The sequence below is a fragment of the Microcaecilia unicolor genome, chromosome 4 (genome assembly GCF_901765095.1).
Source record: "Microcaecilia unicolor chromosome 4, aMicUni1.1, whole genome shotgun sequence".
NCBI classification, from domain to species: Eukaryota; Metazoa; Chordata; class Amphibia; order Gymnophiona; family Siphonopidae; genus Microcaecilia; species Microcaecilia unicolor.
This window is the reverse complement of record NC_044034.1, coordinates 259,343,364-259,365,230: the sequence shown is the minus strand read 5'-3', so window position 1 is coordinate 259,365,230 and position 21,867 is coordinate 259,343,364. Positions and strand designations below refer to the sequence as shown.

The 21,867-nt window shown below is 41.4% G+C and overlaps 1 protein-coding gene across 2 annotated transcripts in view; it reads left to right on the top strand.

Moving 5' to 3' along the window:
- FHL2 (four and a half LIM domains 2) overlaps nucleotides 1-21,867 on the top strand; it is a 143,819-nt gene that overhangs the window by 100,969 nt on the left and 20,983 nt on the right. The gene's annotated exons all lie outside the window — the stretch shown is intronic.

Below are 21,867 nucleotides of genomic sequence, written 5' to 3'. Positions count from 1 at the left end.
TTGTAGGATTCCTAGCCCTATCACTTCTCTCATAACTTTCCTGGAAAAAGATGGTGACAGCAACTTAAATATCTTCTCACATGATCAGATGGCCAATAATCCCACAAAACATCACATGATTATAATCTACCAATCAAACAAAAGACATCCATTCGATTTCAGAATTGTAGGGCTTGTGGCTTGGAGCTGACATGCATTGCTGAAATGACCTGGGAATATAAAATACCGGGGGAGGGAGGGATTCCCTTACAATTGGTAATGAAGGCTCTGTCTTCTAGTTCTAATTCTGACTGAGCTGGAAGCCCAAGGGCACAAGAGAAAAAGTATAATTCATCCCAGACCCCATAAAATGCAGCCACCCCTAACTCGGCCAGCTGAAGGAGACTTAGCTGCTATCAGTAAAGCAGTTTGATTTAGGTTTGTCACATTGGTGCCGGGGCAAATCTCCAGGCAAGCTTAGCTGTCCTTGGAAAACAGTTATTCAAAGATAAAGCTATAAAAAATACAGTCATGAAACTGAAAACATGTGAGAACAAAATGTGTCTCCTTTAATCCAGGGCTAGATTCAGTGTTATTAAATCCATATTTTGAAAACATGCCAGTTTATTGCTTTACTTAGAAAGAAAGGAACTGATCGATATTTTAAATGTCCAGTAAAATTTGCTATTACATCATACACCATTCAAGAAATATATTTTTGATATGCAGTTTGATATATTCAACCTGTTTCATTCACACTAGTTGTTCTAATATCAAAATTTTAAAAAAAAACCACAACATTGAAGTGAAAACTGAAATATTAATGGTTCAGATAATATTGAGAGAAGAGAAGCAATACAGAAGAAAAATACTCCATGAATAAATCCAAAACAAGCAAAGACAGTCTTTAATAATCAATCTTCAAACAACTCACGGGCCATGTTTCGGCTATAGGGCCTGCATCAGGAGTCTGATGAATTTTTTGTATAAAGTGTGGTTGTATGGAGTGATAAAACTTTCCACCGCGATCTGATAATCTTGGCGACTGAAGCACATTGAACTTGTCACATGGCACTGTGCTGCCAAAAGTAAAGTTTTGTAGTTGACTTGCCAGTATGATTTTACCAGTGCTAAGACTGGAGATGACAACACAGAGGGGATAATTTTATATGAAAGTTCCAAAAGAAAGTGCCTAATTTATAAAGGTGAACTAATATGTTGATAATTTTATACCATCTGACAAAATTTTTTTACACCTTTTTTTTTTTTTTTGTAAAAGTGGTTCTCAAATCAGAAGGCTTGTAGTATATACTTTAGCCTTATTTTCTGTAATTTCATCATCAGTCCAACCTTTCAAATACTCATTTCTTTCAGATGTCTCAAAATATCATTTCAGTATCCATAGATCACCATGCCCCAGTGTAACCTTCTTCAAACATTCTTTAAACTTGTTTTTTTTTTAAAGAAAATTTTTCATTTACTTATTTTAGTCCAACAGTCAAGAGTCCAAATTCTGACATGATATCACTTCTCTCATAACTTTCCTGGAAAAAGATGGTGACAGCATTTTAGATACCTTCTCACATGATCTAAATGACCAATGAAATTTTGACAGGAGGCGTGACAGTGAGATCTTCCAACCATAAGCCCTTTGGCTGCCTCTTTGTGTATTCCAAGCCTCATTCTGGTGCCCCAGTAGCTCTCTCAGGAACTTCAAGCCTCTTCAAGCCTCATTCTGGTGCTCCAGTAGTCTTTTGGTGTATTCCAAACTTCATTCTGGTGTTTAACTTCATTCTGGTGTTTTTAGTGCATTCCAAGCCTTACGCTGGCATCCACACTGAGGAGACAGGGAATTTGTATGCAACAGAATCACCTTGTGTAGATATACCACTGGGTGGAGATGATTTCCCTCACACCAACCTTCACAGACGTGGTCAATTATCTGTCACTGGATGTCTTTCACTTTATGCTGCCTTTTTAACCAGTAATTAAACAAAAGAGCTGATGTATTCTCAGCTCGCAATCAGCTTTTATGCCTAAGTGAATATATAAAATAGGTACCCATAACCAGCTCCATTAGTGCACATATGTCCATATGTAAATTTACAACTAAAAACATAGATGTTAATGTATGCATGTATTCTATAATGGCAATTATATAACCTAGTTGCCCACATCTATGCAAGCATTAAGTGTGTAAATCAGAATACTAGCACTTACATGAAATGTGAGCATATACCTGTGTCTAGGTACTATTCTGCAAATATCCACTTATGTAGTGCGTATTTGCAAGAGGGGCATATACAGGTGTGAAGTGTGGGCGGGACATAAGACATGTCTCCCACTTATACTGGTAATTTGCAGAATACTGTAAATTATATGCACCCCTGCTGCATTTAGATGTTCTATTGCTGGTGTAACTGCAGGAACCTAAACGTTATGTCCACCTTGAGCAGACTTTCGTGTCTGGGGTTAGTCTGTCCTATTTGCCATGGATACATAAAGAGCTAAGGGGGGCTGGAGAGGTTGTTAATCCAATGACCAAACATTTGATTACTTTATGGGGGAGGACTTAGTGGGTGGGTTGTGGGGCAGTGGGTTCTGCTGGATTTCTGCTTGCTCCTATTAATTGGGAAATGGAGAGAGGACTAGCACAGGGCATGGGGGCGCGGGAGCATAGATGGGGTGTTATCAGCTCCTGGAAGGTGGGATTCTTAAGACTTTTTCTCAGCCGTAACAGGAATTTGGGCTCCCCATCAGGAATTTTATAATTATTTGAGGGCATTGGAGCCGACTCTGTGGGTGCTGTGAGTGCTTGAGCACCCCCAATATTGAGAAAGTTCCTTGTATGTGTCCAGGGAGGGGTTATTTTCATTGGGCGTAGCACCCCCAATAATTTTGAAATGTTGGCTCCTATGTTTGAGGGCACATCATTATATGATCCAAATTGGGGGGGGGGGGGGTAGTATGGAGTATGAAACTGAAACCGTAGGAAGAACTATGGGTGGTTCACCATGGGGCCAAAGGTTTAATTTCTTCCCTTTATTATTTGTTGATGCCTCCTGTTTTTAAAAAATTACCCTATATGATTACATGGGAGAGTGATCTTGTAGCTACCTCTTCTGAATCCCAATGGTCCGAGATACTGCTAAGAGCTCATAAATTTTCAGGATACGTGCCCAATTTGCACGTACAATTTAATTGAGTAATGAGCCAGTTAGTGTCAGTTGGGTGCTAACAATTATTAGCATTGATTGGCAATAATTTGGATTTATGTGAGCATCTTGCTAAGCACTATTCTATAAAGATGCACGCGTAAATCTTTTGGTATGCAACTGAAAGGGGTGTGGTGAACATGGGTGGGTCTGGGGTGTTCACCAAAGATGTATGTACTGTTATAGAATTTGGAGGATCTGTAACTAATTTACATGCGAGGATATCCACGTGCCCAAAGTTTGGCATGGATCCCGGCGCTATGCGCTATTCTATAAATGGTACCCAACTCAAAGTACCATTTACAGAATAGCATTCGGGGCTTTTTTTTTTTTTTACACACAAATTTGGCCACCATTTACAGAGTCTAGTCCAAAGAGTATTGGTGGCAGAAGCAGGGTTTGATTCCCCAGCTTCTCTGGTTCTCAGTCTAACCACTAGGACAAACAGTTGACTGGAAAGGTGAGAATGATGGAATGACAGGGATGGGAATAAGGGAAAAAGCTGGACACATCAGAGGAAACAAAAGGGTAAACTGAAGAAACTGCAGAGATGCCAGGTTACCCAGCTTCAGAATGGAGACATTTTGGTCAGTCCTGGTTTTGAACTACATCCCAAAGCAGTGTGGGATTTGTAGTGCCTAATCCTTTCCATTGAAATCGGTGCTGCGAGTCCCATAATGCACAAAACGGGATGGTCAGAAATTACTACTACTACTTATCATTTTTATAGTGCTACTAAACATATGTAGCGCTGTACACTAAACACGTATGAGACAGTCCCTGCTTTATAGAGCTTACAGTCTATTCAAGACAGACAAACTGAACAAATAACTGATTAAGGAATTACTTAAGGTGGGAATGATTAAAACAGACATGGGTACTCCAGGACTGTCCCAAAATCTCCAGTCTGAAACTGGGTAACTCTGAAACTGTCATGAGATGTCATGCGATCCTGCTGCTGTTAGTAATTCAGACATGGTCTTTTATAGTGAAGGGTATGAAAGGATGACATTGGTTGATAATAGACTGCATGTGCTGATCTCAACTTTCCTTTTTATTTAAAGGTTTTTGTATAATCCCCTCCATCACAATTTTCTGCTGTGTTGACATTTAAGAATCCAGATATTTGGACTGTGCTCAAGAAATCTGAGCCAAAAATATTCAAGTATTAATCAGCCTGAACTTTTCAACTCTGATTTATGGATTTCGGGAGTGTAAATGTTATCCAGTACAACTTGCTTCCTTGTTCTTAAATAGAGTCCCTTGACTACCATACCAAAAGGGTCAGTGAACTACCAACCATAAACGAAGTTTATCATGCATATTAGCATCCAAGGTTAATGTCATTCAAATGAGGCAGATTGCAAATTATGCACATACTTCATCTGTGGATGTTAATGCAAAAACTTAACTACACACCACTGAGGTGCCCTGATTGAGCAGCTGACCACTGGAGGGATGAAGGCATGACCCCTCCATCTCTGTTTCTGACTTTTATTGTTTTAAGTAAGATGTAAACCAATTTGAATGATCTTTTCATCAGGAAAATGGTGTATAAATGTAAAGAAATACAGTGGTGGAAATAAGTATTTGATCCCTTGCTGATTTTGTAAGTTTGCCCACTGACAAAGACATGAGCAGCCCATAATTGAAGGGTAGGTTATTGGTAACAGTGAGAGATAGCACATCACAAATTAAATCCGGAAAATCACATTGTGGAAAGTATATGAATTTATTTGCATTCTGCAGAGGGAAATAAGTATTTGATCCCCCACCAACCAGTAAGAGATCTGGCCCCTACAGACCAGGTAAATGCTCCAAATCAACTCGTTACCTGCATGACAGACAGCTGTCGGCAATGGTCACCTGTATGAAAGACACCTGTCCACAGACTCAGTGAATCAGTCAGACTCTAACCTCTACAAAATGGCCAAGAGCAAGGAGCTGTCTAAAGATGTCAGGGACACGATCATACACCTGCACAAGGCTGGAATGGGCTACAAAACCATCAGTAAGACGCTGGGCGAGAAGGAGACAACTGTTGGTGCCATAGTAAGAAAATGGAAGAAGTACAAAATGACTGTCAATCGACAAAGATCTGGGGCTCCACGCAAAATCTCACCTCGTGGGGTATCCTTGATCATGAGGAAGGTTAGAAATCAGCCTACAACTACAAGGGGGGAACTTGTCAATGATCTCAAGGCAGCTGGGACCACTGTCACCACGAAAACCATTGGTAACACATTACGACATAACGGATTGCAATCCTGCAGTGCCCGCAAGGTCCCCCTGCTCCGGAAGGCACATGTGACGGCCCGTCTGAAGTTTGCCAGTGAACACCTGGATGATGCCGAGAGTGATTGGGAGAAGGTGCTGTGGTCAGATGAGACAAAAATTGAGCTCTTTGGCATGAACTCAATTCGCCGTGTTTGGAGGAAGAGAAATGCTGCCTATGACCCAAAGAACACCGTCCCCACTGTCAAGCATGGAGGTGGAAATGTTATGTTTTGGGGGTGTTTCTCTGCTAAGGGCACAGGACTACTTCACCGCATCAATGGGAGAATGGATGGGGCCACGTACCGTACAATTCTGAGTGACAACCTCCTTCCCTCCGCCAGGGCCTTAAAAATGGGTCGTGGCTGGGTCTTCCAGCACGACAATGACCGAAAACATACAGCCAAGGCAACAAAGGAGTGGCTCAGGAAGAAGCACATTAGGGTCATGGAGTGGCCTAGCCAGTCACCAGACCTTAATCCCATTGAAAACTTATGGAGGGAGCTGAAGCTGCGAGTTGCCAAGCGACAGCCCAGAACTCTTAATGATTTAGAGATGATCTGCAAAGAGGAGTGGACCAAAATTCCTCCTGACATGTGTGCAAACCTCATCATCAACTACAGAAGACGTCTGACCGCTGTGCTTGCCAACAAGGGTTTTGCCACCAAGTATTAGGTCTTGTTTGCCAGAGGGATTAAATACTTATTTCCCTCTGCAGAATGCAAATAAATTCATATACTTTCCACAATGTGATTTTCCGGATTTAATTTGTGATGTGCTATCTCTCACTGTTACCAATAACCTACCCTTCAATTATGGGCTGCTCATGTCTTTGTCAGTGGGCAAACTTACAAAATCAGCAAGGGATCAAATACTTATTTCCACCACTGTAAATGAATAAGTCCATCACCAATTTGTCCGCCACTAATTGCCTGGTCCGAAATGTCCATGCCAAATTGTCCGCTCCCAATTGCCCTGCAACCATTAATGTAGTAACATAGTAAGTGACAGCAGATAAAGACCTGAACAGTCTATCCAGTCTGCCCAACTGTCACGCTCATTATCAATTCATGATTAAATCAATAATGAATGTGGTGTAAAATACTTGATCATGGTCTTTCTTTGGCGTTTCTGGGCATAGACTATAGAAGTTCACCCGGCTCTGTCTTTACGTTCCTACTACTGGAGTTGCTATCGAAGCCCACTCCAGCCTATCTGTCTTGTCATTTGTGGGACACAGACCGTAAAAGTCTGCCCAGCACTGTGGTTGCTGTCGAAGCCCTTTCCATTTCATCCTAAACCAGAATATTCCCTTATCTCTTGTTTGTCATAATTAGATTGTAAGCTCTGTCGAGCAGGGACTGTCTCTTCATGTTCAAGTGTACAGTGCTGTGTATGTCTAGTAGCGCTATAGAAATGATAAGTAGTAGTAGATTGCCATATACAGGACATAGAGCATACAAGTCTGCCTGGCACCGGCCCTAGTTCATCACAGCCAGAGTCACCATCTAAGCATCACTCAATACATCCACACACATGCAGCCATTTAGGTTCAGGGTTCCTTTTATACCATCCATTTTCTAATTAGAGATCCCCTGTGTTCATCCCACGCCATTTTGAATTCTGTCACCATTTTTGTCTCTACCAACTCCCTCAGGAGGGCGTTCTAGGCTTTGACTACTCTCTCTCTGAAAAAGAATTTCCTGACATTACTCCTAAGTCTACTGCCCCACAACCTTAATTCACGTCCTCTGGTTTTACTGTTTCCCCTTCTCTGGAAAAGATTTGTTTCTATATTAATACTTTTCAAGTATTTAAACATCTGTATCATATCTCCCCTGTCCCTCCTTTCCTCTAGGTTATGCATATTCGGGTCTTCCAGTCTCTTCTCATATATGTTTTGGCGCAAACCTCATACTGTTTTTGTTGTCTTCCTCTGGACCGCTTCTAGTCTTTTTACATCCTTAGCAAGATATGGCCTCCTAAAATGAACACAATACTTCAGGTGGGGCCTCACCAACGACTTGAACAGGAGCATCAACACGTTCTTTCTTCTGCTGGTCACACCTCTCTCGATGCAACCTAGCATCCATCTGGCTACGACCACCGCTTTGTCACACTGTTTTACTACTTTAAGATCCTCGGACACCATCACCCTAAGATCCTTCTTGCTGTTTGTGCATATCAGACTCTCACCTCCTAGGACATAGTACTCCCTTGGATTTCGACACCCCAGATGCATCACTATGTACTTCTTTGCATTAAATTTTAACTCCCTAAACAATTACAAGGTTCACAATATGCTCAGGTACTCATATATAAATCCAATTGTCTCAAAGTACCCAAAAATGTTTCCAAATATAACTTACCTAAAAACTTTTCTTACTAAGTAATACACCTAAATTATATTAAATGTGTGAACAATGCTCAGAGTATTTAAGTGCCTTGCATCGAAGTGTATGAATACCCAGTCTGTGCACTCAATATATAACCATCATTGCACCATGTCCCTACCACCTTCTAAGTTCCTGGAGGTCACCAGTATTTTGTTATATGAGCCAAAGTCTATCAAAAAAGCTGTTATAAATTATCAAATCGACTAACAATAATACAGTGTCCAAATACTGATCCATATACTAACATATTCTCAAATACAGACATATAAAGACAGTGGGGGTTACTGTAGCCCCCATTGCCACTCTCTTTGTAAATAAAAATCCTTATTGAAAGAGAAATAATTTTTTGTCATCACCAATCTGGCAATATGATTTAAGAAGGACTGGGACCTCCAACTACTGAACACAAGTTATCTATGATACGTAAGGCACTCTGTTGAGGCACATTAGTGTAGAGAGCCGAAACATCTAAGGTAACCAAAGTGATTGATTGTTCGTCATCGTAAAGATTCAAGTGTCAATAACAAATGAGAAGAGTCTGTAATATAAGATTGTATACCTAGAAGCTATGGTATTCATACCCTTCGAAGTGAGGCACTTAATCACTCTGAGCACTGTTCAGACATTTAATATAATTTAGGTGTATTACTTAGTAAAAAAAAAATTAGGTAAGTTGTTTAGAAATATTTTTGGGTACTTTTAGAGACAATTACATTTTAACTGCCAAACACTGGACCACTCTTCTAATTTTTGCAGATCCTTTATCATGTTTTCTACTCCTTCTGGGGTGTCCACTCAGTTACAAATGTTGGTATCCTCTGCAAAAAGACAAACCTTACCTTTTAACCCTTTAGCAATGTCACTCACAAATATATTGAACAGAATCCGCCCCAGCACCAATCCTTGAGGCATTCCACTACTCACTTTTCCTACCTCCATTGACTGCCACCCTCTGGTGTCTATCTGTGAACCAGTTTCTAATTCAGTTCACCACTTTGGGCCTTAACTTCAGCCTGTCAAGTTTATTCAGGAGTCTCCTATGAGGAACCATGTCAAAGGCTTTGCTGAAATCCAAGTAGATTACATGCATAGGAGCCAACATTTCAGAATTATTGGGGGTGCTAAGACCAATGGAAATAACCATTGGCGTAGCTAGGTGGGGCGCCAGGGGAGTGGCCGCTCCCCTAAATGGAGTTCTGCCAGCGCCAGCACCTATTTTTTCCGTCCTGTTGCAGTGAAAATGTGCGCCGGCAGAAGTCCGCTCTCACTCCCCCGCGCCGTCAACTTGCCTCATCCTGGCTCCGCTTCTGGAAATAACCCCTTCCTGGACACATACAAGGAATTCTCTCAATATTACGGGTGCTCAAGCACCCACAAAGCCGGCTCCTATGATTACATGTCCTCGATCCAATTCTCTGATAACCCAGTGAAAGAATTCAGTCGCATTCATTTGGCATGATTTACCTTTAAAGCAATCCTAAAAACCTACCTTTTCAGTCTTTCCTACCCCGGTAAACCTTGATTTCTTTTCTTCTTCTTTCTATTTTCTCTTTCCGGAGTCTTCTTTAGATCACATATCCAATGAAAATGATATTGAAAGCCTGTTTTCATCACAAAGAAGATTCTTTTTGCGGTCAGAAAATCGTTGTGTTCCCCAAAATTTCTAAGATTATGTAAGTTCATAGGAAAGCTTTTCTACAGTTGACATCTCGGGTTTTGGCTTCTGGGGACACTTTCTTTTATAGATTGCCATTTAAATGTTTGGTGACTTTTCAAGGGGATAAATATGTTTTTCTAGATTCTTGCAGCTTGAATATTTTCTTAACGCTAAAAAGATGCAATTGTACTTTTTCTTTGGAGAATACTGCTGAGTTGATATTGAACACAATTTAATTGGACAGGAGTAGTGGCTCCTGCCTGGTTAAATCGCTGCTGTCTGCTGATATTCACTGGCACATAACTGGGTAGTACGGCTGAATATCAGCACTAACTGGCCATCCTAAATCCAAGCGGGAGAGAGATGTTACATGGTACAGTCAGGGCAGAGCCAACATATCCGGATACCAACAATGTTCAGTCTTTTTACCTATATAGCTAGCCAGACGCTGTTGTTTAGGTTATGCTGTAATTGGATTTCTCTTTTCTCTCTCCATAATTTGGGCTGGATTGTTTGGTTATTTGCCTATTGAGCAGGTTATGGGTTTTATTATTTTGCTGCTTATATTTGCATTATGTAAAGTATTGAAATTTAAAATAAATTCATTTAAAACAGATATCCTTTCTTAATTCATCATCTCCTTGATTAAACATAGATAATAGTACTATAAGAGAATCCTCTCCATTTTAGAGGGAAAGTTACTAAGTTGTGGTAAAATATGGCATTTACTGTAGCTTAGAATACTGTGGAAGTCACTAACCTTCAGTAATTCAGCACTGTAGGTTAGTCAGTCCCACGGTAACGGAATAATGTAACGTGATGAACCTCGCAAGCTGACTTGTTTTGCTCCCTGGATGCTGGAGGCTGCTAATGCGTGGTCTAAGGCAGTGTTTCCCAAATCCGGTCTTGAAGTACCCCTTTCCAGTCAGGTTTTCAGGATATCCATAATGAATATGAATAAAAGAAATTTGTGTATAATAGAGGCAGTGTATGCAAATCAAGTTCATGCATATTCATTGTGGATATCCTGAAAACCTGACTGGCAAGGGGTACTCCAGGACTGGACTTGGGAAACACTGGTTTAAGGCTCCCAGGGAGCTTCTCTTAAAGGGATCATCACTGTAAAAAAAAAAAAAAAAGATTCACCTTGATCGCTAGCAGTAGCACTGTGAGATTGCCACTAAGGGTTGTGGGTGCCATCTTGAATCCAGCGCCAGCAGAGGCACCGGCAACTGAGAATCAATCCGGCCCTGAAATCCCTGGACCAACAATGATAACTGGGGGTGAGAGGTCTTAGAAGGGGTCCAGGGAGGCCAACATGAGATGAGGATGGGGGTTTGACCCTTCACATTTCATTTGTTTTTTTTTTGGGGGGGGGGTCTGTAGGGGTTGGAGAGTATCTTTGGGGGAGGGGGGTCTTAGCTAGGGGAGGACAGTAGAGAGGGAGGGGACTCCTGCTGACCCCTGGGAGCATTGGGCCACATATTAGAGGCCAGCTTTATCTTTCCTGGAATAAAGCATTTTGCAAAGTTATGTTCTTCAACTTACATAATAATGAGGTGCTTTGCGTCTAATTATTATGTAGTCTGTAGTACATTAAACTAATTTATGTTATGGTAAAGTAGCACAATTTTGCTGTTTAAAGTGTGTAGAAAGGCAAAAATCATGTGTTCCCCTTAACGTGTGTTAGTAACTAGCCCCTTAATATCTTTTGTTGCACAACGATTCTCTGTCAGCATTTTTTTTTTTTTAGAGATTGTAGCTCCTTTGTAATCTTGGTCAGGGAGGTTTCAGTTTTTGTCCCTTGCCAATAGCCATTTTCTGTGGTTATAGAAGATTCTGCATGGATCTTTTGCCTCTGTGTGATGCCACAAAAGCTGCATCTATTTTCCCCAATTTTCCACAGGCCACAACAATTATCTCTTATAGCAAATATTTGGAAGACCTCAGGTTTTACTGATTTTTTGGCTTAGTTCCTGAGAGAGCATATCTCTTAGCTATCCCTCCAGTGTAAAATTCTCTGTCATTCTTAATGTCAATCCTTTCATTAATAGTTCATATCATATAATGCATCTGAAAGTTTCTTTCACGTGAAATGCACAAGTTCGCTATCTAGCATCTATCTGGTTAACTATACGGAATCACATCTGGAAGGAAGCCATCATGCTTATAAAACTCTTGATAACCAGATTACAGAACTGTACAGATCCTGCAGTACAAGACTTTGGCAGACATTAATAATGCATGCTGTTTATTGTCCTTATGATTCATGTGTCAACACAACTTCATCCATGATTGGATGGTACAACACCGATTGAAATTAAACAATGAAAAAGCAAAATTTATGCTAATCAATAAAAAATTAAGTTCTAGCTTTCGATACTTCTGTACTCTAAATAATTCTAAATATGCTCTTTCATCTTCAGTTAGGATTTTATGAATAATGATTAATCAGTCCCTATCTTTGGACATGCAAGTTAATTCTAGTATTAAATGGTCTTTCTCGTTGATGAGAAAATTGCGTAGAATTCGCAAGTATTTTGACATGTCAACTTAAAAGGGGCCCTAAGGCCATTACATCAATCCAGTCCTTTTGCTTTTCCCAGCCCAAAGGGACTAAAGTGCTCGCATTTGTTTTAAATTTTATCTTCTTATGAAGCAGCTACTTGTTGGAAGTTCCTCCCTAATGAGTTATGGTCAGTTACTGATTATAAAATTTGTAGAAAAAGTTTTTAAAACGTTTTTATTTGAATGATTTGTTTTGCAACAGTAATGTACTATACTAAGATATAGACTTATAAGCTGCAATTGTATATTTGATTGTTTACCGTATTCCCAGAATGTACCGGTTATCTTACTTGTGTTATCCACATTAAACTAATCCTTTTGGAATATGCAGAATATGAGAATAAATATTATTATTATTAATATTATTATTAGCTGTTTGTCCCTTATGAAAAACACATTTTTATTAGGAAATAAAAGTTTATATTTCAAAGCCAATAATCCTCTTTCCTGATGGATACAGCATACAGTTTCTCCACAACTTGCTCTAGATAAGTGAACTTTGCTCTGGAATGTATTATATTATTCCAAGAATATGAACACATTCTGATTTGCACAGGCTGGTTTGCTTCGACTGATGGCAGATTTTTGCATTCCTTTTCAGAAAAGGGGATTTGAGAGGGAGGGGAAGGGGCAAGGGAGGGTTAGTTGATAATTTTTTGCAGTGGTGTATTTCATAATTACTGCAAAAATTGTTATCGAGACTAGAATTCAATGACTTTGCAACACAGAATCTTTGCAGCTATTTTCCTGTTACATCTAAAAGGAACTAGTAGAATACAATCACGCTTATTTTTGAAAGAGAAGGACGCCCATCTTTCGACACAAATCGGGAGATGGGCGTCCTTCTCACAAGGTCGTCCAAATCGGCATAATCGAAAGCCGATTTTTTTGACACCCTCGACTGCTCTCCATCGCGGGGACGACCAAAGTTCACGGGGGCATGTCGGCAGGGTAGCGAAGGTGGGACTGGGGCGTGATTAGGAGATGGTCATCCTCAGACGATAATAGAAAAAAGAAGGGCGTCCCTGACGAGCACTTGGCCGACTTTACTTGGTCCATTGTTTTTCATGACCAAGCATCAAAAAGGTGCCCCAACTGACCAGATGACCACCAGAGGGAATCGGGGTGACTTCTCCTTACTCCCCCAGTGGTCACTAACCCCCCTCCCACCATAAAAAACAAGTTTAAAAATACTTTTTTGCCAGCCTCTATGCCAGCCTCAAATGCCATACTCAGGTCCATCGCAGCAGTATACAGGTCCCTGGAGCAGTTGTAGTGGGTGCAGTGTACTTTAGGCAGGCGGACCTGGGGGGGGTTGGGGGGCTCAGCACCCAAGGTGAGCTATGCACCTGGGAGCAATTTCTGAAGTCCACTGCAGTGCCCCCTAGGGTGCCCGGTTGGTGTCCTGGCATGTGAGGGGGACCAGTGCACTACAAATGCTGGCTCCTCCCATGACCAAAGGGCTTGGATTTGGACGTTTTTGAGATAGACGTCTTTGGTTTCCATTATCGCCGAAAACCGAGGGCGACCACTAAGGTCGACCTAAATGTCAAGATTTGGGCGTCCCCAACCGTATTATCGAAACGAAAGATGGACGTACATCTTGTTTTGATAATACGCGTGCCCCGTCCCTTCGCGGCACCGTCCTTAGAGTTGGTCGTCCCCGTTCGAAAATGCCCCTCCACATGTACCAAGTATAATCAAATTAACTGTCATTTTTCATCTCCAAAATAAAACAAAATTGTTAAAGAATGAGAATAAAGAACTCAATGGGCCCTGCTTACTAAGGTGTGCTAGCATTTTTAGCACACACTAAACGCTAGAGACATCCATATATTCCAGAGAACTGAAAAACAGCCAAACAGTGAGGAACAGTATCAACGCCTTTACTGAAATCCAAGTAGACTACATCTAGTGCGTGTCCTCTATCCAGTTCTCTGGTCACTCAATCAAAGAAATCACACAGATTAATTTTCCTTTTACCCCGTTAGATTCTAGGAAGTTCACTATCCTTTCCATCAGCAGCATCTCCATTAGTTTTCCAACCGCCAAAATGAGGTTTACCAGCCTGTACTTTCCGAATTCTTCTCTGCCACAATTTTAGTGAAGAGGGACCACATCCGTTCAATTCCAGTCCCATGGAACCTCTTCCATCTTGCAGGTTACTTATTTTGTAGAAATAATTTTTTCCAGGGGGCATGTCATGGGGCTGAGAATTGTCATGGAAGCGTTAACTAGCTAGCATGTTAGGACTACTGCTTGCTACCTGGTTAACGCGGGGTTAATGCAGGAGCACTTTACGGCTCCTAAATAGGAGGCAGTAAGTGTTCCTGCATTAACGTTTTGCAGGTACCACACGCTAATAGCAACACTAAGGCAGATGAAGATTTGGCAGCTCTGCCGGACAGACTTCTACAGCCTGCGTCCTGCAAATGGCAAAAGACAGGTGAAGATTCTGCAATTCCAGTTTTGTATATCACTTTATTATCATATGCTACGAGTGAGGGTGCTGTACAACTCAAGGGAGAGAGGAAGACACCTTAAATATCAAGTTAAATACTATTAGCAATATGTTGGTTATAACATACATTTTCCCAAAGACTCCATCATATTTAACTGCCTATATGTGGTTGGCATAATGGCAAATGACCAACCAACATATAATTATGAATGACAATAAGCTGCATAGAGTGGCAGGTGCGGCTTTAGGTGCCTTGTTGAGCAGATGAGATGGACCATGCAGTTCGTTATCTGCCTTTATTTACCGTGCTACTGTGTATTAACGCACAACCTGCAAATGATGTAAAATCTGGGTTTAGTGCATAGGAAAGGCCCGCATTAGGACACCCTATGCCCAGACTTTACTGCACTTTACTAAAAGGGCACCTTAGCATGTGCCTGCACACGGGATGACCAAAGTCTTATATATGTGTGTCGCCAAACTATGCGCACGTCTAAAATATTATCAGTTACACATGTTGTATGATGCACTTTGGCGCGTCAACATAAACCTACTATTGACATAACATAAGCAGGTGCAGCTAACTTTCAATGCGCCTGATTGGCTTTGTACTAGTATTTTTTAATGACTTATGTGCACCCAGAATCCATTATATTATTGATGCTAACCACACTCCATTGTGGCACCTACATCTTGATGCCAATGTATTGGATTGCCCCCCTTAGTATACACAAAATCAATTTAACGTACATTAGAACATTCTGATGTACTTTAAAAGAAAATCTATTAAACTGAATGTGTGGAACAAATGGAAAAAAAAATCAAGAATATCTCTAGAACTTCCTTACCCACAAGTATCAGCTAAGCTGCTTAGGCACAGTAGCCTGGTGCCTAGTGAAATATTAGCACTTTAATGCATGGGTCAGCTTTGCAAAAGTGTGGCACAAAAAGAGAGTGGGGGAATGGAGAATAAGAACAATAACTGAATTAAAAAGACCTTGCCACAGGTCATTTGCATTCTTTGGAAAGGTTTCCCTTGGTCCTGGATTCAATTTTTCCAAAAAGATATTAATCCTCCCACATCAGGCTTGCATTCCTCAATTTCCTGCTGCAAAAATCCTGTAAATATTAATGTTTTCAAGATGTATTTTGTCTGAGGTCACTACCACTCGCTTTGTTTTCAGATAATTTCTTATTTATAGATTAGTTTTCAGTTTCTGGCCAGAAGCTTTTGGTGACACTGAACAGAAAAGCTTCCTGACAAGGCGTTTGGAAACTTGAGCCTCTAACTCTGCAAAATTCATGACCTGGATAAATAACTAAATAGCTCCATGACAATGTTTCAAATGTGGAGGGGAAAAAAAAGATATTTCATGCTGACTGAGGGATATGTGCTCTATCCTGTGCATAAATTTTGCGCATCTCTGAATTTTGAAAACAGAGGACATGATGCATCATTTAACTTTTCTGGAAACCCTACATCAGCAATCAAAGAAAAGATGAGATATGTAGAAAGATAAATATTTTAGTTGGGTAGAGAGGGAAGCAAGGAGCAGGTGATGAAAGTGCTATATTTAAAGTATTACAAGTTCTTTATAAATGTAGGGGTTGGCCTGGTCGATATTCAGCACTGTTTTACTGTCCTGGAACGGATCCTATCCGGTTAAATAACACTTATCGTCTAAGTGCAAATCTTCAGCGTGAGATAGCCAGTTATCTCTGCTGAATATTACTTCTTAGTGCATACCCCCAGATTCTATATAGTGCAGTTAGATTTAAGCACCGAAATCGGCACGGATTCTATAACACTTCACGTAACTTAATTGGTTTAACAAGCTAATGAGCGCTGATAACAGCACTTAAGCAATAATGAGCACTAATGGGCACTGATTAGAATTTAGGTGCACAACTTGCCAAGCGGACCCAAAGTTGAATTGTTTTGATGTCCTAATTTTACACAGTTATTTAGCTAGTTAGCAGACTGAATATCACCGCTAACTGGTTAAGTTGCCACTCCGCCCTAACTTCGTCCCTAGCCATGTCTGTGACAGGCAGAAAGACTGGCGCCTAAAAAGCAGCAGTTGGGCATGTAAATGCAGTTCTATAAAATGCATGCAGGAATAGTCAGAATGCCCTCAACACGCTCATGCCCCTCCCATGTTAATGCCCCCTTTGCAGTTGCATGTGAGAGAAGTTAGGTGCTCAGTGTGCAGAATTGGGACGCAAGTTAGTTATGCGTGGAGGGGCATAATCGAAAGGGACGCCCAAGTTTTGCTGAGGACGTCCTCGCAAAATGTCCCGGTGGAGGGGGAGGGAAACCTGTATTATCGAAAAAAGATGGACGTCCATCTTTCATTTCGATAATTCGGTTGGGGACACCCAAATCCTGAAATTTAGGTCGTCCTTAGAGATGGTCGTCCCTAGACTTGGTCGTTTCTGATTTTTGGCGATAATGGAAATCGAGGACGTCCATCTCAGAAACGACCAAATGCTTCAAGCCCTTTGGTCGTGGGTGGAGCCAGCATTCGTAGTGACATACCAGGACACCAACTGGGCACCCTAGGGGGCACTGCAGTGGACTTCATAAATTGCTCCCAGGTACATAGCTCCCTTACCTTGTGTGCTGAGCCCACCAAATCCCCACCAAATCCCCCCCCAAAACCCACTACTGTACACCACTACCATAGCCCTTACGGGTGGGCATCTAGATGTGGGTACAGTGGGTTTCGGGGTGGGTTTTGGAGGGCTCACATTTACCACCACAAGTGTAACAGGTAGGGGGGTGTGGGCCTGGGTCCGCATGCCTGAAACTGCTCCAGGGACCTGCATACTGCTGTGATGGACCTGAGTATGACATTTGAGGCTGACAAAAAATATTTTTAAAGTTGTTTTTTTAGGGTGGGAGGGGGTTAGTGACCACTGGGGGAGTAAGGGGAGGTCATCCCCAATTCTCTCCGGTGGTTATCTGGTCAGTTCGGGCATCTCTTTGTGCCTTGGTCGTAAAAAAAACAGGACTCGGTAAAGTCGTCCAAGTGCTCGTCAGGGACGCCCTTTGTTTTCGATTATGGGTTGAGGACGTCCATGTGTTAGGCACGCCCAAGTCCCACCTTCACTACTCCTCCGACACGCCCCCATGAACTTTGGTCGTCTCTGCGACGGAAAGCAGTTGGGGACGCCCAAAATCGACTTTCAATTATACCGATTTGGGCGACCCTGTGAGAAGGACTCCCATCTTCCGATTTGTGTCGAAAGATAGGCGTCCTTCTCTTTCGAAAATGAGCCTGAGAGTGAGCCAGATTCTATATAATGTGCCAAAAAAATCCAAACTGTATACATTTCAACTTAAGTGTATTCTATAAGCGGCACCTAGATTTAGGCGTGGTATATAGAATTCGCTTAGTTGATATGCCAGCACCTAAAAGTACGCGCCTCCATTTACACCAATGAAAATGTGGCGTAAATCCTTGCACACAGATTTACATGCATTGGACCATATTCTATAACTATATGCATAAATTTTGAACTGCCCATGAAATGCCCATTTTCCTACCCTTTTTTAACTGCACGCATTAGAACATAAGCGAGGTTCATTACAGAATATGCTTAGCAAGTTGTGGGACCCCTTTACTAAGCTGTGTAGGCACCTGCGCACCCAACGCATGTCAATTTTGAGTTACCACCTGACTACCGTGTGGCCCTTGTGTCTGCTACACACCCTGGAAAATATTTTTATTTTCTAGCGCGCAGGCGGTAATCGACCTTTTTTTGCATGTAGACCATTACCACCCGGTTACCACGTGAGACCTTACCGCTCTCAGACCCAAAATGGACGCGCAGCAATTTTCATTTTCCCGCACGTCCATTTTCAGCAAAAATTTTAAAAAGGCATTTTTTACAGGTGTGCTGAAAAATGATTCTGCGCACGCCCAAAACACATGTCTACAGTACCGCAGGCCATTTTTCAGCACACCTTTGTAAAAGGGCCCTTGTGTGCCTAAATTCTAATTATTATCAATTAGTTCTAGTTATTGCATTTCTTCACGGATCTCTAGGCACAATTATTGGTACATATCTGCAATTAAGTGCTAATTTAGTGCCAATTAATTATATTATGTGCGCAACTGACCTTATTCTATAACTGGGCACGGAGTTGGGTGCCTAAATTTAGGTGCCATATATAGAATCTGGGAGTGTGTGTTTGCATCCACTTACTTTTTTGTGTTGGCATCCTGTCTACTGATTTCTACCTTGTAGCTCTCCATCAAGAAAAATACATATCCAAACCTTTAGTGAGATAAGTTTTAACCCTTCCTAAAGTGCTTGAGGTCATCCATGTGGAGGAAGGTGCTGATTATGGTGTATATTTGAAGCCTATTCCATAGTGAAAAGTAGGAAAAGTGGCCAAAAACATGTTTACAATTAAGGCATGATTGCTTGCTGCAGTCCTATAGCTGTTGTAAATGCCCATGACTACATATTGGAGAACACAGGAGCAAGAAAACCTCATAGATAATGCATCAGGAAAAAAAGGGGAGTGAGGTAGAACAAATAAAGAATCCAAGATATTAAAGCAATACACTTTATTGAAGAGACTCGACACGACCGTGTTTCAGCGACAACACCTGCATCAGGAGTCCATCCAACGTTGATTGACTCCTGATGCAGGCGTCATTGCCAAAACACGGCCGTGTTAAGTCTCTTCAATAAAATGTATTGCTTTAATATCTTGGATTCTTCATTTGATGTACCTCACTTCTCTTCCTTTGCTGTGAGCCTAGATATTAGCATGAAGCCATGTAAATTTACACATGTACCTATATGTTCCACCCACACTTTGCCCAGGCTCCACTCATGTGCACGCCCACCGGCAAAGAACACATCATTGAATCATAGTGCATACTTTTCTGCTTGTCAGTATTCTATAAGAGGTCATTTACTTATGCAGGTTATGCATGTAAATGACTAGAGTTCAACCATTTATGCACCTTCTAGCTGCCTAAACTAGCTCCTGAAAGAATTGCCCCCCTAGCTGGGTAAATTAGAGGATGCTTTATTAATCACTGAAATATTTTTGGAGATTCAATAAGAAAACGTCTAAGGGGACATTTACTAATAGCTATGGTGTGCTATCTGCTGCAGGGACTATAGGAATAAAAAGGGTCACGTGGCATATAGCGCACATTAACCATGTTAGCATGCACTAACCTTTTTAAATCAACTCCCCCAAAGAGAAGAGTAGATGGAATATGTAGCAGCTGCATTGCTAAATTTTTTCTCTGTTCGTCATGGGCAGTCCTGGGACAGAGCTTGAGCGGAACAAGAGGTTATCCAATTAGGGCCAGATTCTATAACTGGCTTTCAAAAATGGGTGCCGGTGAAGAATGGTGCTAAGCGTGATTTTATAAAGGGCACGCACTCTTTATAGAATTGCATTTAGCATCGATTCCCATGCCCTAACTGGGCGCCAGACTCAAACCTGCTGAAACCTGGTGTAAAAGCTAACGGCCAAGTTGGGCGTGTAGACCCATTATTTAGGAACTACACATGCAACTTTTTGGAACACCCCTGACATGCCTATGCCCTTCCCATGGCCACACCCCCTTTGAGATATGCACTATGGGATGTAGGTGCTAGATGCATGCGCAAATCCTGATTGGTGCCAGTTAACGTTAATAATCAGTTGTTAGCACTCAATTATTGATGGTTAAGAGCTCATCAGACAATTAAGTTATGCTCACATCTTGGGAGCACACCCAAATCTGGGTGCCATATATCGAATCTTAGGGTTTGTGGGGATAATTAAGTCTGTTAACCTGATAACTAGCTGGGTAAAGTTAATACAGCAAAAACTGTCCTAACTTGATCTGGTTAGTGGTTCGATGCCGTTTCAAGCACCACTTCCCAGTCTGAATAGCTGACAATAAATTCTCCAGATAATCCCCAGACACATTAGTGATCTTACTATCTAGGCACCTTCACCTCTGCACACTGGGCTATATTTTATTATTGTCCTGAAAATATGGCGTGACAGTGAGCAGAAACAAAATAGAACAATGACATTCAGAGAGGTTGAACACAACTGTTTTTCATTTTCTCTGCACATTTTTGGGTGAAGATGGCAGTGAATTTATTTCCCTTAACTTTCCTGGAGCATTTCTCTGTGCAGGGCTTACAGAACAGCAGAGAGCATCCAGCCAATCAGATTGTTGAAGTGGCTGAGAATTCCATTCCTGTAAAGTTTTACGCCAAATAGAAAAATAAAGCTGGACTCTGCTTCATGAGGCGGCAGCTACAAACAGGCTACAAGTTAATAGTATTCAGTGTCCAGTCGAGAGGGGTGATGCTCCGATTCTCACCAGCTTTACTTAACAGTACATACAGTCTGTACATTTGTAGTCTATGGAGATGATAGTGAAAGGGAGATAATGAGGTAGGAGTGGCTTCTACTTAGCTATCTCCCATGGACCGGGCCATAATCACGTATTCATTGGCACGTCCTGGGTAATGCTGCTGAATATCTGGGCAGACCACTGTGGTACTATCTGGTTAGAGCGTGGGGCAGAGTTGGGACTTACTTGGTTAGCGGCAATTATCAGCCCAGTAACCGGCTAAGTCCCCAAACCTGACTTTGTCCAGGTTGCTATCTGGGTGCCAGTCTGGCACATGGATAACATCTGGCAGTTGCCAATGACCTGAATATTCAATGCTGGTGCCCTGATATTTTATGAAATATTGTGTATGTTTGGTTGTTATCTGTCAAGAATGGTAGATTTGAGGCTCTAGGGCATTTTGTCTTCTTATTAACAATGAATGGAAAAAGTCCCACTTTTGTGCTGCTTTTCTTTTACTATAAATTCCTGCTCTCCAACATATTCTCTCCGATGCTAAACATAATACATTTTTTTCTTAGTACTCAAGTATGTCATTTACAAATTATTTGCATTTTTAAAAATTTTCCTTACATGCTTCTTCTTTGCATTACTTTTCACTGTACCAGGCCTTTTTGAATATTTTAGAGGCAAGGATGAAATGACTGGGCAAGAAGTTGCTTCTGCTTTCCCCCTCCTGTTTCATCTCCATCCTCTCTATCCTCCCTATGTCGTCAGTTTTGTTGGCCCTCTTACAGAACCTGAAGTCTCCTCCTTCTCACCTTTTCTCCTCATACCTATACATTTGTAAATAAATAAATTAGGTCTGGCATTGAATGTCCAAGTTACTGTTTTTTTGCCCCGTTGGTCACTGCTGTCAGAGTCACTTCTATTACTAATCATTTCTATAGCACTGCTAGACATATGCAGCGCTGTACACATTATGGGC